This window comes from Danio aesculapii, chromosome 20, assembly GCF_903798145.1.
Source record: "Danio aesculapii chromosome 20, fDanAes4.1, whole genome shotgun sequence".
NCBI classification, from domain to species: domain Eukaryota; kingdom Metazoa; phylum Chordata; class Actinopteri; order Cypriniformes; family Danionidae; genus Danio; species Danio aesculapii.
In genome coordinates, this window is record NC_079454.1 from 30,974,323 (window position 1) to 30,992,183 (window position 17,861).

Here is a 17,861-nt window from a genome sequence, read left to right on the forward strand (position 1 = left end):
GCTCTGGGTTGAGGATAAGGGCTGAAGGTAAGTGATGTTAATGATGATAATCACAGTGATCTGGCAGTTAAGATCCAGCTGCATAAACAAAAGAACAACTAAAGAAAGCTGTTTGCGAGACCCGCACCAGGATCTCTAACTCATAGTGCCAAGTTCTATTGTGGGAGCATTGATAAGAAACATGTGGAGCAAATCGTCTTCTCACCTTGCAATTAAAACATGACCCATATTAGATGTAATCAATACAGCCTAAAATGGCTGCATTCGTTTATTTGATAAAGACAGTTCTCTGAGAGATTCTTTATCAGTTTAACTGGTTTTTTTTTTTTTTTTTTTACATGGTGATAAAGATATTTTACTGACTAAAGTAAGGTTCATCAAGAACTATTAAGATTTTTAGGAACACTTTCTTTTAAGTGAATGTTTATAATGAATTATAACTATAAGAGACAACAAACTGCAGTATAATGCAGTACACTGCAGTATAATGACAGTTACAATACATGATGACAGTTACATATAACTGATGCATTTATAAAGCATAGTAACTTTATGACTAAAAATAAGTATTTATAAGCAGTGTTGGGGAAAGTTACTTTTGAATGTAATGCATTACAACATTGAGTTACTCCCCAAAAAAGTGCATTACTTAGTTACTTTTTTTTGTAAAGTAATGCGTTACGTTACTTTTAAGTTACTTTTTCATGCCTTCATGAGGCTTAATCTCTTTCACAACTTGCAGGGCATTTTTCTTTTCTTTTTTTTTTTTTTAAATATAGGAGCTCTGCATTTAACAACACACCATATAAATTAGACGTTCATTTAATTTAAAATAATAATAATAAAAATGATAATAATGATAATAATAATAATAACAATAATAATAATAATAATAATAATAATAATAATAATAATAATAATAATAATAATAATAATAATAATAATAATAACAACAATAATAATAATAATAATAATAATAATAATAATAATAATAATAATAATAATAATGATAATAATAATAATGATAATAATAATAATAATAATGATAATAATAATAATAATGATAATAATAATAATAATAATAATAATAATAATAATAATAATAATAATAATAATAATAATAATAATAATAATAACAATAATAATAATAATAATAATAGTTCTAAAATTAGAATAATGTTACCTTCTGAGAACTTCCTGACACTATACATGCCGTATTTAATGAAAGTTGTGGTTGCTACTTTTGTATTTTTGTCTTATTAGTTCAGTAAAATCACTGTCCATTGAGACTATCCTCTTTTCTTTCATGTGTTCAAAATAATCGGAATACTTCCATCACAGAAATGTAAGGATCTGTTATCTTGTTTTTTGTTTGCTCCCGCGGGGAGCTCATTTTCTCAATGTGATTCAACAAGATTGCACTAATTTTAATTCAGCATACTATTTTTAAAAGCATTGAATATAATCTAAAAAGTAACTCAAAGATAATTACTTAACTTTTTTAAGTGATGCGCTACTTTACTTGTTACTTACAAAAGTAATATTATTATCCGTTACTTGTAATGCGTTACCCCAACACTATTTATAAGGCATAGGGTTCTTATCAACAGTAAAAAAAACTGATTTAATTGACAGAACAAAATCTGTTAACTTACTAAGGAGTCTGTATACTATAGCATATAACATTGTTTTATCATTGCACACTGCATCTTTATAAATTAAATCATGACTGACTAATTAATATGTATAAATAATATATAATAGGTTATAAACATGTGCATCGAAAAATGAAATGCATCACTATTATAAATGTAGCTAGAACTGTCATCATAATACAGTATAAGGTTTGTTGCTTATAGAATTGTTATGACTGATTCATAGAAAGTGTTACCAGATGTTAATTGTTTTAGAAATAACTCTTTAATGCACATCAATGCTGCACTGATGTTTTATTTATTTAAACAATTTTAATATTGTGAAATGCTATTACCATTATTCTTGCTATTAGTAATAATAATAAGTAATAATAATGATAATAATAAAAATTTTAACAAATTGATACATAAAATAACTATAATATACAGTATCATAAAATGCTAGTTCTAACTAACTAAAGGAAAAAATGTTCTGGTAAAGTTCAGCAAAAAAATGTACCAATGGTACAGGAGGATGATGGACATTATGGGTGGTCAATAATGGCATAATAGTTATCGATGTTCACAACATGTTTCAATGAATACATCCCAGGCTCATTCTGAAAATGTACCTCTATATACACTTCTGGAGAGCGCCAAACATGTCCCAGGAGCTACAATTTTTTGCAACTTTTGTTTTCGCGAATCCACCAGAGGCCACTGTGTACACGATAGTTTTAAAAAGCAATCCAGAAAAAGGAAAACCCTCACCTGATTTTTACCACATTTTCAGATTTTACCACATTCTCACCTTGTTATTTACTTGTTTCTTTTATTTTTTGCTTCACACGCTTTCTGAAACCGTTCTACGCTGGACTCGAACCCCATCATCATAGTCAACTCCTTACTGTGTCTCATGTCTGCAGACGTACATGGCAAGCTAACTGGACAAACTGGTAACAGCGGGAAAGCCGTCCATACAGAGGTAAGCGCAAAAAGGAATGGCCTCATATCGCATTGTAGTGTACGTTTTAAAGATGAAATGTAGCCATACGTACTTCCGGCTACACAATTGACAATTTCCAGAAAGGTATATAAGGTTACGTTTTTTGGAATGAGCCTATGTTGAATGAATCAAGTAATAATCGAAAGACATCAGCCTCATTTACAATATTGTAACTGTTGTGGTCTTGTAGAGAGCGGGGCACTTCATATTCTAGGGAACATTTAATTGGTCACAAGATCTGAAGATAAGTTGATGTGGATAGAGAAATCATCAGATCACTAATCCATAAGTGACAGACTGGAAGTTTTGAATCCTTATTTAACTTCTAGAAGCAATTATTTAGACTAACTTATAATATAACACTAACTTATAATAAGTCATAACTTTAATTTGGGGCATTTTTTAAATATTCCAAACACTTGACCACCACTAGCAACCATATTCATGCTTCTCTAGTCTATACATTGGCCTTTAGTAGATGTTGAGAGCCTGAGAAGGATCAAGTCCTCAGCTTAGCCTATACTGACCCCTGACCTCCAGACTATAATTATAAGCAGTGACCTTTGACCCAGCAGACAGACAGAAACGGAGCAGGATGGGGTGCCTCCAATTATAGACAGGACGCCCCGTTCATCAGGCAAATGCACATAAGGACAATGGAGACAAATATTTGCCATCTATGGTCTACATCAGGCTGTTAAACAAGCTGGATAAGAGCCCTCAAGTGGGTAGATGCTGGATAAATGTTATGATGTTTCCCACCCAAAATAAACAAAAATAGCTTTGGTTGTATTGCTGTAAGGCACGACACGTTTTGCCTGGAAAGGATTTTTATGTGAGCCTCAACAGCTGGCTGCTCAATTTTAAACTCTTAAAGATGTGTTTGCTTTTGTAACAGGTTAAGACTGAAAGAAACAAAACAAGATCATTCCTCCAGACATGGAGAAACAAGCTAATTAATATTATTAAAGTGCTCCGATTATGCTTTTTGGAGACTATCTTTCATCTAGTGTGTTATGTAGCTGTTTGTGAATGTAAAAAATCTGCATCTTTCAACAGATCAAAGTGCATAATAAATACTGTCTCCATAAGGACTAAAAAAACTAATTCCAAACTGCCTGAAACGAGTCGTCAGTAATTCCAGTCTTATTTCCTGCACAAACCTACAGAGGTTTGTAACAGATTTACATAATATGAGCCTTTGGTGTTCATTGGCGTCTCACAAATAATGTCTACTGACCATTGAAGATTCTAATTGTAGCTGCGGCATGGATGAGTTAGATTTCTGTTGTCATTCATTCATTTATTTTCTTTTCGGCGTAGTCTCCTTATTAATCTGGGGTCGCCACAGCAGAATGAACCGCCAACTTATCCAGCATATGTTTTATGCAGCGGATGATCCTCCAGCTGCAACCCAACACTGGGAAACACCCATACACACTCTTTCACACATTTACACTACGGTTAATTTAGCTTATTCAAATAAATATAAATAATTTTCATTTTTGGGGGAATTTTCTCTTTAATTCAAAGTTCCAATATAGCTACAGTTCAAGTGTAGCACATGAAAACCAGTTGGCATGTTTTAGCTAAACCAAATAAATAAACCAAAAGTAAAATTTCAAATACACAAAATTGCTGGTGGTTAATTTATAAAGATGCTTCTTAGAAAACTTCCTTCAACTTACACTTAGATGTGACCAACACTATCTCACAGCAATTCGTAACTTTTTGATTTAGTGGCTAATTCGTATGAATTCGTATGATATAACTTGTACAATTTAGTACAATTTGCTCATCACCCAATGGCGGTTGGGTTTAGGGGTGGGGTTGGGTGCCACGCCTCCTTTTTAAAATCATACATTATTGTACGACTGAACTCGTAAGAATTAGCCACTAAACTGACAAAACGTAAAATACATACGTTTTCTCGTGAGATCAGGCTGATGTGACCACAGGCAGTGAGCAGACGTTCAGTGCTCACTAACCCAGAGAGCAGCTTTATGTCAGCTTTGTCATTCTCAGATCTGCGACTGCATATCATTTATATATAGTTGTTAAATATGATTGATATTTGTCTCATATCTAACAGGCAACTGTTGCTCTACAAATCTATAGTTTGTTCCCAGCTGTGCTTCATTCAGGTGAGTGGGCTTGACAAACCACCTGTAGAAACACTCTCCTCTCTTATGCACCTGGCACTTTATCTAAACTCCATCTTACAAGAACTCAATAATGAAAACAATGTTTACTATAAATGTACCACAATCATGTTGCACTGCTTGCTTCAACCTTAAATAACTCTTGCACAATATTAAACCTTAAATACCTCTTTTGCACAATATCCTGCACAACATTTTTCAGTCTTATGTAAAAGTACTTGTATAGCCTGTCTTATATGTATAGTTAAGTATCGTATAGTATATGTTAGTTATGCATAGTTTTTTTTAATAATAGCTCTTATGTCCAGTGCTGTGTTTATGTTTATGATTAATCTATATAGCACTATTGTCCTGCGAGACACAACATTTCGTTCCTCTGTATGTCCACACATGTAGCGGAATGACAATAAAGCTCGACTTGACTTGACTTGAGCTATGTTGTTTGTGGGTGAGCACAAAGTTTCATAAAAATGTCCCTAAATTATATTTAAATACTGCTACACTATTGTAATATTTCAGCTGATAATCTTCACTGTTTGCATATGTGTGCATATTGCCTGAAACACATATTAACACTTTTCTATTTTCTAAGTAAATATTATTTATGTTATTATTATAAATAAACCTACAGTGAACATAAAAAAGAAAAATGCAGGCGTTTGCTCTTTGTTTTTATGTCATACCTGTCTGTCAAATAAAGCATAATATAATAATAATAATAATAATAATAATAATAATAGTGATAATAATAATAATAATAATAATAATAATAATAATAATAATAATGATAATAATAATAATAATATTAATAATAATAATAATATGGCACTAGCCATTTGTTAATATGCATTACTGTGCTTGAACGTTATCTGCTATTGAAGAAGTACAAAGGGATAGTTCACACAAAATTTTTAATTCTGTCATTATTAACCTTCATTTCTTCCAAAGCCGTTTGACTTCCTAACCCATTTGATTGCTGAACACAATGAAAATATTTTGAAGAAAGTTGGAAAACTGTATACTAGTTCCACTGTATAACTGTATTGTAAAATAGTTCTACTGTATACCCATTGACTTTGACTATAATGAAGATTATCATATAACATATCCATAAATAATTTAATTATTCATTAAAACACTCTTTTACCTTGGAGTCAAATAAACCAGGAGACCTCCAAAGCAAAAATTCTTAAACATTAAAAATAGCATTATATAGTGAGTATAAATGCAATAGTGTTTCTAATCTAAAACAATCTAAGATTGGCTTTGATGTTGCCATTAATTCCTTGATCTTAAAGCCAAACCCAAGGTTAAATATCTAAAGTTAAATATCTAAAAATATCTATATAATAAAGTTAAATATCTATAAAACCTTGCTCATTTTTCCAGGAACGTACAATTCCAGAGTTGTGTTTTTGGACAAAGACACGGCTGTTTAGGAGGGCCAGGGAGCAGTGATGGCCCGTGTAACAGCCTTATCCTCTCTGCACAACTGCATCCCTGAGTTATGGAGCAGCCTCAGGAGATTTTGATTAATCAATGCCAAGTTCATACAAACTAAGCTGTCGTACTGAAAATTTATAGCCTATCCCTAGATTTTCCTTTTCCCCCCTTCCATTTTTTTTCACCTTATGGCCCACAGGAATCATGACAGCCTTGTGTGTGAATGACCCATTCTTTACCGTGTGGCAGACAGATCAAACACGAGCAGCGTCCCGACAGCCACTGTAATGCAAATAAATTATGGCCGGCTCACCAATTCGGAAGGTCAACAAATTTTAATGCCTGTCAGAATGTTATTGACAAGCCGGAGCCTGAAAATAGGGTTTGTTTGGAGAAAAATGATGCTCAATTTGCAAGGTTTTAGCCCCAGCTTTTATGGTAGTGCTGTTTCTGGTGTGACTTACGGCCACCAGAGCCATTAAAACAACGCTACAGGACTTTCCATTAGAAAGCAAGAAAACCCATAGCTAAGGCCTATTAAAGACAAGGTCAATTAAACAGTATATGGTCTCTGACTTCATTGATGGCTGATCTGCTGTGGAAGAGCAGAACCGCCGTTGAGCAGTTTAAAGCAGAAAGGGCAGATGGGGAGGAAATGATCAGGTTGGGGTCTTCAGAGACCGAGGGGATGCGTTTAATGCACATGTATTTGTTCAGTGTGGCCTTCATTTCAGATCTGGGTGCAGGCGGAGGCACAGGGGTCAACCCACATCTGGGGCTGGATAGATTGTGGAAAGGGGAATTTGAAGTAGGTGATTTTTCTCCATCAAATGCTGAGTGAATCAAGCCTGTGTTTTATCAAAGCCGGGCAGGAGAGCCAGGAAGGCGGATAAAATAAATGTGCAATTTAAAACAAAAGCTTCTGTAGCTTCTCCTTTGAAAAGATTTCATTTTAAAAGAGACTTTCCAGCACTTAGATATCTGAACACGCTTTGGTTCAGGATATCCATTAAGTTAATGTTTTTGAATCTTTCATCAAAAGAGTACAGCTTTATATTTTGTTTTGTTCATAAATGTATCAATTATTATCAAATCAAATGTTCAAATAATGTATACATATAAACATACACACACAGAATATGTGACCCTGGGCCAAAAAAACAGTGGTAGGTGTAAACTTAATCTGAAAATCATGCGAAAGCTGAACAACTAGCTTCCTATTGATTTGTAGATTGGTAGGATTGAACAATACTGAACGTATAGAGCTACATTTGGCTGTATTTCATCTTTAAAACGAATGCTAAAGGATGGTGTGATACCGTTTCTTTTCTTGCTTACCAGCTGACTGCTTACCTGTATGAACGGCTTTTCTGCTATTACCAGTTTGTCCGGTAGCTTGACATGTACGTCGGCAGACTTCAGACGCACAACGGAGTTGAGCAAGACAACGGTGTTCAAGTCTGGTGTAGAACGGTTCCAGAAAGCGGGTAAGACAAAGACAGAATCTAAAAAATAAAATAAACAAGTAAATAACAGGGTTAGAATGTGGTAAAATCTAAAAACGTGGTAAAAATCAGGGGGGTTTTCTTTTTCTGGATTGCTTTTTACAACACTGGGTTTCTGGTGGATTTATGTGAGAATAGCAGGCAAGAATAGCACTCACGAGAGAAATTTGAGATCTGAAAAAGGTTACACAGTGGCCTCTGGAGGAAAACAAATACTGGAAAAAAACTAGCGATGTCCCGATCAGGTTTTTTTTGCCCTCGAGTGCGAGTCATTTGATTTTGAGCATCTACCCAATCCGATACTTTAACATTCAACATTCATTTTAACATTCAACAACTCTGATAACAAACAGCGCATGTCTGTGAGGAAGCTTGAACAATCAAGTAATAAATAACATAAATTCTTCACTTTTGGACTTTAGTGCAACAGTAAATATTAAACAAATCTAATATAAAAACAAATAGCACCTCAACTTAAAATACCCAGCAGGTATTTACACTCACAGTTTGCTATGGTAGTGGACTCGTCATTAACTTCATAATATCTCCAGACCGCAGACATACTCGCGCTTTCCGCTTCAAGATGCTTCCATGTTGTATTCCAAGTGATGTCATGCCGCATACGTAGCTGTTTCTGTGTGTTAGTCAATAAAGAGGTCTAACCCTGTGCCGCCGCATAACTATAGATGTGTTAAACATGAGAATATGTATAAACATATATTCGAGTTCTGATTGGGAGGTAAAGTCAGATTCTGATCAAGTCTGAAGCTGCGTGATTGGGTTCGATTTCCGGTCACATGAACGGATCTCAACTTCCCTAAAAAAATATGTAGTTTGCTCTCTCCAGAAGTGAATATAGGGGTATATAATCAGAATGAGCCTGGGTTGAATATTTGGCTAAGAAACAAAAAGTTTTGATAAATTTCAGGTTTTTAATGGCTGAATCCCTGACCGTGCACACACATTTGTGTGTAAAACGTGTGCGAATGCTTTCACAAAGAAATCGTGACTCCTCCATGAGTTCATTTTTTTTGTTTAAATTGTCTTATTTAATAAAATGCATTGCTTTAATTAAAAGTGATCGTACATATCACACATTTATAAATAAAATAATGTTCTTGTGAATTTCATACAAATACGGAAAGAAAAATTATCTTAGATCTTTTTTTTTTATGTCCTACACTCTCAGAAATAAAGGTACAGGAGCTGTCACTGGGGCAGTACCTTTTTAAAAGATACATATTTGTACCAAATAGTCCACAGTGGTACCTAAAAGGTGCATATTAGTACCCAAATGTACCTAAAAAGTACCTTTGGGGTACCATTATGGACCCTTGAGGTACAAATATGTACCTTTTGAAAGGGTACTGCCCCAATGACAGCTCTTGTACCTTTATTTCTGAGAGTGTAGGACATTAAAAAAACCTTCATGGAAATACATTGCCAAAAATTTACTTGTGCAACTGCACATTTTGACCTTATTTTTCTGGTCCAGGGTCACATATGATCTTGATATGATCTGAAAAAAAAATGTTGAGATCTAAGATAATTTTTCTTTCCGTATTTGTATGAAATTCACAAGAACATTATTTTATTTATAAATGTGTGATATGTACGATCACTTTTAATTAAAGCAATGCATTTTATTAAATAAGACAATTTAAATTAAAAAAATGAACTCATGGAGGAGTCACGATTTCTTTGTGAAAGCATTCGCACACGTTTTACACACAAATGTGTGTGCACGGTCAGGGATTCAGCCATTAAAAACCTGAATTAACGTTTTATGTGTATGGCCAGTAAAGCCTTCCTCGTTTTCATGTCATTACCCCACAGGACAACAAAGCTTGTCACTTTGAACAGAACTATCAGATTAATACGCTACACAACATACAAACGGTCCCAAACTGAAAAACACAACCCTGTAAAACATATTTATTAGGCAATAACCTATCACAAATTGAGCCGTAAAGCTGTCTGAAATTTGCCTGTGCTCCAGATCTGGCCTCCAGGAGAAAAGATGTGTGTTTACAACCGCAATTTGTTTCTCCCATCTCCGAATGTTTTCTAGAGCAAATGAAACCGTTTACTATATTTAAACTTTGCATTTCTGCATTCGGTAAAAAAATGCTGACTTATTGAAGTTTAAAAATGCATATGTTCAGTATACATACATAATGAATGTTTAGTGAGGAGAAAAAAAATGCTTGAAACACTGTCCACTAATTTAGCTTCAACAGACTGTGAGAACGGCACCCCTTTTTCTCAATTATATTATTCAACTCCAGCAGGCCATCCCGAATAACAAAAACCCAGAGGCCACATCTGTAGCCATGCACCCTCCCTCTCTCTCAACATGGTTTCTATTGATCTGCTGGTCGCAATATCACACTCATCTCCAGTATGGGGCAAGGTCCTACTCCCACCTTAACCCCCCGCGGTCTTAAGCAGTGCCTGCCAGCAGGAACCCTGAACCTGGGGTTGCTTTGAGTCCTCATACATCCCCTGTCTCCCCTCCTCCATGGCCCCATGGCCCTTGTGCCTGTATTTCTGTGGCCCAGCGGGGCCCCTGTTGCCTCCGTCTTCCATCTGCTGTGCTGTGCCTGGTGCCCTTCCTTTGGCCACATTAGCAAGTCAATCAGTGTGCTCATGAGAAAGAGTAATCTCCATTTTTACTGTTGATTTGGATGCTATTTACTTTTTAATCATTAGGACTAGTTTCTGAATGCTTTTTCACTGTTACAAAACTTTTCCTTCTGTGAGCACAATAGCGGTCTACGTGGGCTAAACTGTGGATGGTTTATCATTGTTTTGGCACAAAATGCATTCGGTGACTACATCTTTTAAATAACAGGAATTCTTTTCTCACTTAGAAACAACCACTGCCAAAACTCGATGTGCCTACAAGGTAATTTGCAAGCTGACATAATCTTTTCTGAACTGAAGCTCAAAACCTAATACAAAACTGTTCAAGGCAGCAGTTTGCTACAATGATACAGTAATATCACAGTTGAAGTATTATTAAAGCCCAATTCTGGCATGGCATAAAAAGTAAATCAGTATGGTAATTGTGACTGTTTATCTTTCATTTCTGACTTTTCTCTGGAAATACTGATTTTGTAATGTTTTCAGAATTGTAATTGTATTTTATTGTAACTTTGGTTTTATAGGTGACCCCACAATTATGACTTTATTTATGTCTCACCATTCTTACTTTTTCCCCCCTCAAAACTCTGATTTGAAGTCTTAAAATTGCAAGTGCAGCAAATGTATATTTTACTGCAGAAATAAACATATTTTTATGACTGGGCAAGACTTCCAATATATATTAATATTATACCAAGAATAAAAAAGAAAGAAGAAAGAAAAAGCGTACAAACACTGGTTTATGTGGTTTACAAGGAAATGTATAATGACATGAATTTGTATAATGACATGGGTATAACCTAGGTATTACAATATCAATGTGGTTTGTGAGGATATGCCCTGTGCCCTTTGACATTCAAAATTTACCTCGGTTAAAAACATAAACCCCCTTTTTGTTTTAAATATTTTATTATTTATTGTTCTGGCAACTGCTGAGGTTAAAGGAATATGGGTTTTTGTGTGGTTAATTCAGCTTTTTGTCCTGTTACCTGACATCCTGTATAATGCTGTCACTTGTGATATACCTTTTGTAATGTCTACAAAAAAGAAAATTAGACCTATGGAGTGTAATCATAAACCACATATTCAAGTGTTTGTGTATCACAAAGAATTACCTTTTTTAACAAAATGTTTAGTATACACCAAGAGTATATTCTCATCTGTCAACTCTGTTATTATGCTATTCTGCTTGATTTCACATTTTTACTCCTTGAAAACTTATCATAATGATTCTCACAATTGCAGGTAAAAAATATTGCTGCCTTGAATGTTTTAGTTAAATCAAATGAACATTTCTAATCATCTCAACGTACACCAAGCAGACTAAAAATATAAAGTTAAACTTTATGCTATAATACTATATTTATACTATAATAAAAAAAGGAGTTGAAACCTGATTAATGTATTGAAGGGCACCTATGATAAAAATCAACTTTTGTAAGCTGTTTGGACAGAACTGTGTATTTACAGTATAGTATAGTGTCCACAGTCATATCAGGGTGATATAAAGACAATAAGTCTTCTTTTACATTTCCTGACGTTAAAATAAAATCCAAATTCCAGTGATTTTGAGGCCCACCACAACGTAACGTAGGTTTTCCCCACCCACCAAATTGTTTGACAGGTGCCATGTCTCCATAATAACATGTATACACATGTCCACAGCATACTTTTTGCAAATCTGCTCCTTAATAATTAGTTTTATAAGTATAAAACATTTTTAAAACTGAGCATGTTTGTAATGAAGAGAGTAAAATTGATATCTAATTCTTAATCACTATAAGGTTGCATGGTGTCAGTAAATGTGCATATGTGTGTGCGTGTGTACTGCAAACGGCATTTGTGTGTGACTTATTGTTTCAGAAAGGCTTGAATAGACAACATAAATTCATTTGAGCTTTATTCATGGTTGTCTCTATCACTGACGGCTGTTTATCTAACGTAACAAATGAAAAGCAGACATACAGATCGGAGCGGTGGGCGGGGAAAAGCAGCTCATTTGGGTTTAAAGCCACAGGCTACAAAACAGCTACACTCTACTCATGCTATGTTCACACCAGACGCAATACGTGTTTATAAATCACATTTCATTCGCGCATCAAATCCGATTCATTCACCCCTCAAATTCACTTCACAACAGACGTGGATTCGCGTCATGGGCGGGGCTTCTGTCTGCCAGGTGACTCTAACTTCATTGCTAAATGGCTAACATGGATTTTATTGAGAGAATAGCTGTGTTTATGTGCTTTAGGAAGACTGAAAAACAGCGTAGACTTGTTTGGAGCTGTGCCTGAGTCCACTAAATCCATTCTGAGGTACACCCGGCTCTGTGAGCTCATAAACTCCTCCAGAAACTATACCTGGATGATAGAAGCTTTCAGCGGTGCTTCTGGACTGAGCCGAGCCTAGTTTGATGAACTGTTGTCCGTGTCGGCAGGAGGATTTTCCCCCTGGATGCCAACAACAGGCGGTACGTCATAATCACGGCCCCATAAAAGCAAGCTCCTGATTGATTAAGGCGGCGCAAAAGTCCTCTGAAAGTCAGATTTTCGTATCACGCCACAGAATGTCTATTCACGTCTTTGCATTGACTTAACATGTAAATCACTCGCGCTTGGCACTCTGACGTCTGGTGTGAACAAACATGGGACATTCGACATGATGAAATAAATAATCTGATGTATATTTTGAGCTGAAACTTTACAGATACATTCTGGAGACCCTTTAAAATAAGTTAAAGCAACATAACATTTGTGGTTGTCTTGACTTTTTGTTATAACCTTTTTTACAATCTAACTATTTTTTGAATGGCAAAGTGTTTGTTGTAATGTTTCGAAATATGTACTTGATTTATAAAGTAGTATATGAAGTAGTTTTGCTACGTTTAATGTATTCTAAATATGCAATTAACTAAGTTGAAATTTGGTTAGAAGAACTGCTTGAAGAGTTTTGAAAATGTGGCACAAGATTATTGTGCCTACTATGAAAATATAAGCTGAAGTGTAGGGAATACTCGATCTGTAAGAAAAAAAGCGAGAGAGATTAAACCGCACTGAGATATGAAGCAAACAGCCTGTTGCTTTAAAATTTTGGTGTGCAAATATGGAGTTCCAGGTAAATAGGACAAGCCATCTGCTGAGATATGCATAGACAGAGAGAGACGGAAGAAGCTTAACTGACACCTGTGGTCTCTCATAAGAAATGATCTCAGGGTATTCATTCCAGCCCCAGGACCACGGCAGCAGAATATTGATTAGAGCTGAGATTCAATGTGGAGACAAAGAGAGAGATGTGATGAGGCCCTCAGAGACCCCCACCAATGTTTCCATCCTGTAATGCGAGAGCTATATCCATGGGCGTGAGTGAAGAATAGGAAGGAAAAACAAGAAATAAAGAATAGAGAATTCTCCTATTAAATATTTCATCGGACAAGAGACTGAACATGCAACTTTCATCAAATCTACGATATTTGAGGCTGTGCCAATCGAAGGAGGGAGGCAGACTGGCATGGGGCACGTTTGGATTGTGGCATCAGGAAATGTGGAAGAGCATCAGGTCATTCCACGCTTAAACTAATTACATATTAGTCAGGTTTATGTTGGAAAAATTCAGGCATAACTTTGCTTCAGCAGATTTTTTTTTTAAGGGGTCATATGGTATATTTTCATGTTTGTGTTCACTCTCAGAATAAAATGGTACAATATTGTACTAAAGAAGGTACAAACCCTTGTCACTGGGGTTGTACCTTTTTATGAAACCGAATTGTACTTTAAGACAAAGAAACAAATTTGTACCATTGCAGTTTGTACCTTAAACGACATGATTTGTACCATGGGAAACAGAAATGTATCTTTGATTTTTAAAACCTGCAGATACAATATTGTACCTTCATTAAAGGTACAAATCTGATCCATGAACCGGTACCACTACAGTGATAAGACACTTTATACCTTAACAGTGTCAAATGTGTTCCTTCAAGAACTATTTAAAGGCATTTTGCTACAGTATTTCCAAAACGTGTCAATTTATTTTCAGTAAATGTAAAACATCAAATACATTTTAAACCTTTTCCATTTACAATAATGAATAAAAAAATACACAAACATAAATCAAATGATCTATTTTTTGCTAAACATTTCACAACACTTTTCACAAAAATGTTACAGAAATACATTCTCCTAAGTTTGATATAAAACATTTTTCTTCTCCAATATTCACATAATACCTTTGTAATTGCTTAAAAGTTAATTTAATTTACTGAATTTTGAAATAGAAATAGAATTATACAAAAGTATTCAGTATATGCACAATGTTTGATTAGTTTTAGAATATTAAAATGTCTGCATGAACACTTTGCATATGCCGTACTTTTGCCAGCTTATGTGCACAGTGGAAAGCAAATGTCAAATGGTGAAGATATCAATAATGAAAATGCATTCATCAGAAAATGCTTATAATGTTAATTAAAAATGCCTTAAATGTTTAGTTTACAATACCTATAGTTTTGTTTTACCAGTTGTTTTGTATTATAGAACTTAATAATTAATGTTTATGAGTTTCTTTAAACATATAGTTTTAAATAATGATTCATGTTTTAATATAGAAATTTTTCATAAAATCCCTTTGCCTTTCCAGTAATATTTATTTTCATAGATGTTGTAATAAACAAGGAGTTGTCCAACACTTATGTGCCTTTCTTATGAGAACAATTGTGTACCTTCATTTCAATTCTCCCATAAAAGGTCTTAAGAGGTCTTTTCTGTATCATATAAGGTACAACTTTTACAAAGATACAAAACTGTGCCTTAATGAATTATTTGTACCACCGTGTACTTTTTTTTCTGCGAGTGGACAGTGGAGCTCAATTTGTATACACTTGATTTTCAGTGTTGGGTAAAGTAACTTTTTTTAAGTAACTTTAAATGAGGAAAAGAATGTAACGTCTGTGTGTTATTTTTATTTAAAGATTACAATAGGTTTAAGATTTTAATCCTTGTGTGCAGTTGGGGATGTTTTTATCCACTCTGGGTTTGAATCTTAATTTGGACACAACTTTCACTGTGTTTCATCTTGTGGAATGATTTTTGGTGACAAATCTTATTTTGATCCATATTTTGGGAAAATGCTTTGAAAGTTTTCAACAACTCAACCATACACTCTAGACAAATTTACTATCCTCTTGTTATGTTCGTGGATCTTTTGCCCCATTGACTTCTATTATAATGTTTTTTTTTTGATCGCAGAGCCATAACACCATATTATCATGCATTCCTGATTGTTTTTCCCTGTGGTTTTTCCTGTTTTCCTGTGCATTTTGTACAGCTGCAGTGCAAAAAAACTTAGTTACATAGAGCATAGTGTGTTTGTGTGTGTGTGTGTGAGAGAGTGTAAAATAGACATTTGCACACTTACCTTAATATTTCTGAAAAAATAAATAAATAAGCACTTCAGCTCTCAGAACATAGTAAACACAGTAAGCATATTTATGCACGCACACTATAATTTGCTGTTTTACTCTATAGAATTCTATGTAAAATCCAGAAACTTCTTTGCACAGGCTTATCTAAAGGGTTAATGGTTCCCAAAAGGTAAAACCACCAACAATCAAAAATGCATGATTATATATGTCATGGCTTTGCGATAAAAAAATATCGTTATAACAGAAGTCAAAAAACACAAACATATTGAAAGGGTAGTACATTTAAACAATACACAAGTGTTAATATATATAAATATAAGGGTTAATGTATAAAAATATATATATTTATCTTTAAAAAAAGAGTGATTTTTAAAATTCTTTTTAAAAATCTTTTAAAATGAAAAAAAAAAAATCATTTTTTTACCCCAAAATGAAAATTGTGTCAGCATTTACTCAGTTATATTGTTTCAACATTTATGACTTACGTTAAAACCTGCTTTTGCCCATTTGATGGTGTTGTACTGTTTAGAAGAAAGAAAGAAAGAAAGAAAGAAAGAAAGAAAGAAAGAAAGAAAGAAAGAAAGAAAGAAAGAAAGAAAGAAAGAAAGAAAAAAAAGAAAGAAAGAAAGAAAGAAAGAAAGAAAGAAAGAAAGAAAGAAAGAAAGAAAGAAAGAAAGAAAGAAAGAAAGAAAGAAAGCCAGACATGCTCTTTAAATCATCTACCCCAACAAGTCTTTCTTCATCAACTACAGTAGCTTAATTAAAACAGCCATGTTTCCGTCACTAATGAAGGAAGTATTGTTGGTTAAGCTAGTTAAGAAAACAACAGCACAAACGCATCACCTAAACAATCCATCCATTAAACAGCTGCTCAAATGAGGCAGTTCACAGAGTTTGCAGCTTGTTTAGTATGAAAGGAGAGAAATAGCAGGGGTTAGAGTTAAATGATGGAGATAATGAGCAGCCTGCTTATACAAAAACACTTTTAAAAATAAAGGACTGCAGCTGAAGCAAATTGGACAGCATGGAGTGTGTTAACTCGCTGAGTTTTACTGCTAACATCCTGGTACAATTGTAAGGTTAGTAAGTGTGACCTCTTCATTCCACTGACAAATGCTGCTGGAGAGGAAACAGGAACAGCAACGCTTTGGAAGCAAAACAGTATTTTTAGAGATATACAGTACGTAAAAATTTACTGCACAAGACAGTGTTTTGATTGCTCGAGTGCTGAATGGTGAGGCTGAAGGAATCCAGAGTGTGTCTGATATAACGCTGGCCATAAGCCTTCACAGCAAACACTGTTTTTAAGACACCGTGCTCTCCTTTTCCTCTGTCCACAGAGAGTGTGTTTAAAGGTCTGATTTCAGTCGGACGAAAATAGTCTTCTGTCTTTTTGAAAAGCTAAATGCTGACGTCTTAAATAATAGATTTTTGCAATGTTGGAGTAACTTTATAAGGCTAATAAAACTACAGTCTGCATTCTGCAGAAGTGACACAGCATGCGTTTATTTTGCAAAGTGTTTGATTGTGAATTGTGTAATGTATGCTCAGACTGATGAATGCTGATGCTTGACTACACAAAAACCTGCTGCAGCTTGATTAGAGCTGCAAATGAATAATGGAAAAATGTAAATATTACTACAACACACACTCCAGTTCAAATGTTTGGATCAGCAAGATTGTGTTATTATTTAGAATAAATCTTATATGCTTATGCAGGCTGCATTTATTTGATTACAAATACAGCGAAAACAGTAATAATCTATTTCAATTTAAAATAAACTATTTCTGTTTTAATGTATTTTAAAATGTATTTATCCTGTAATTTTCAGCATTATTGTACTAGTCTTTGTTATCATGTGATCCTTCAGAAAACATTCTAATATGCTGATTTAGTTCTTAATAAACATTTACCGTTATTATCAATGCTAAAAATATGCCATTTAATATATATGTAAAAAACCATGATGTATTTTTTCTTTCAGGGGTCTTTGATGAAGTTCAAATGAACAGTGTTTATTTAAAAGTAAACATTTCTGTGTGATC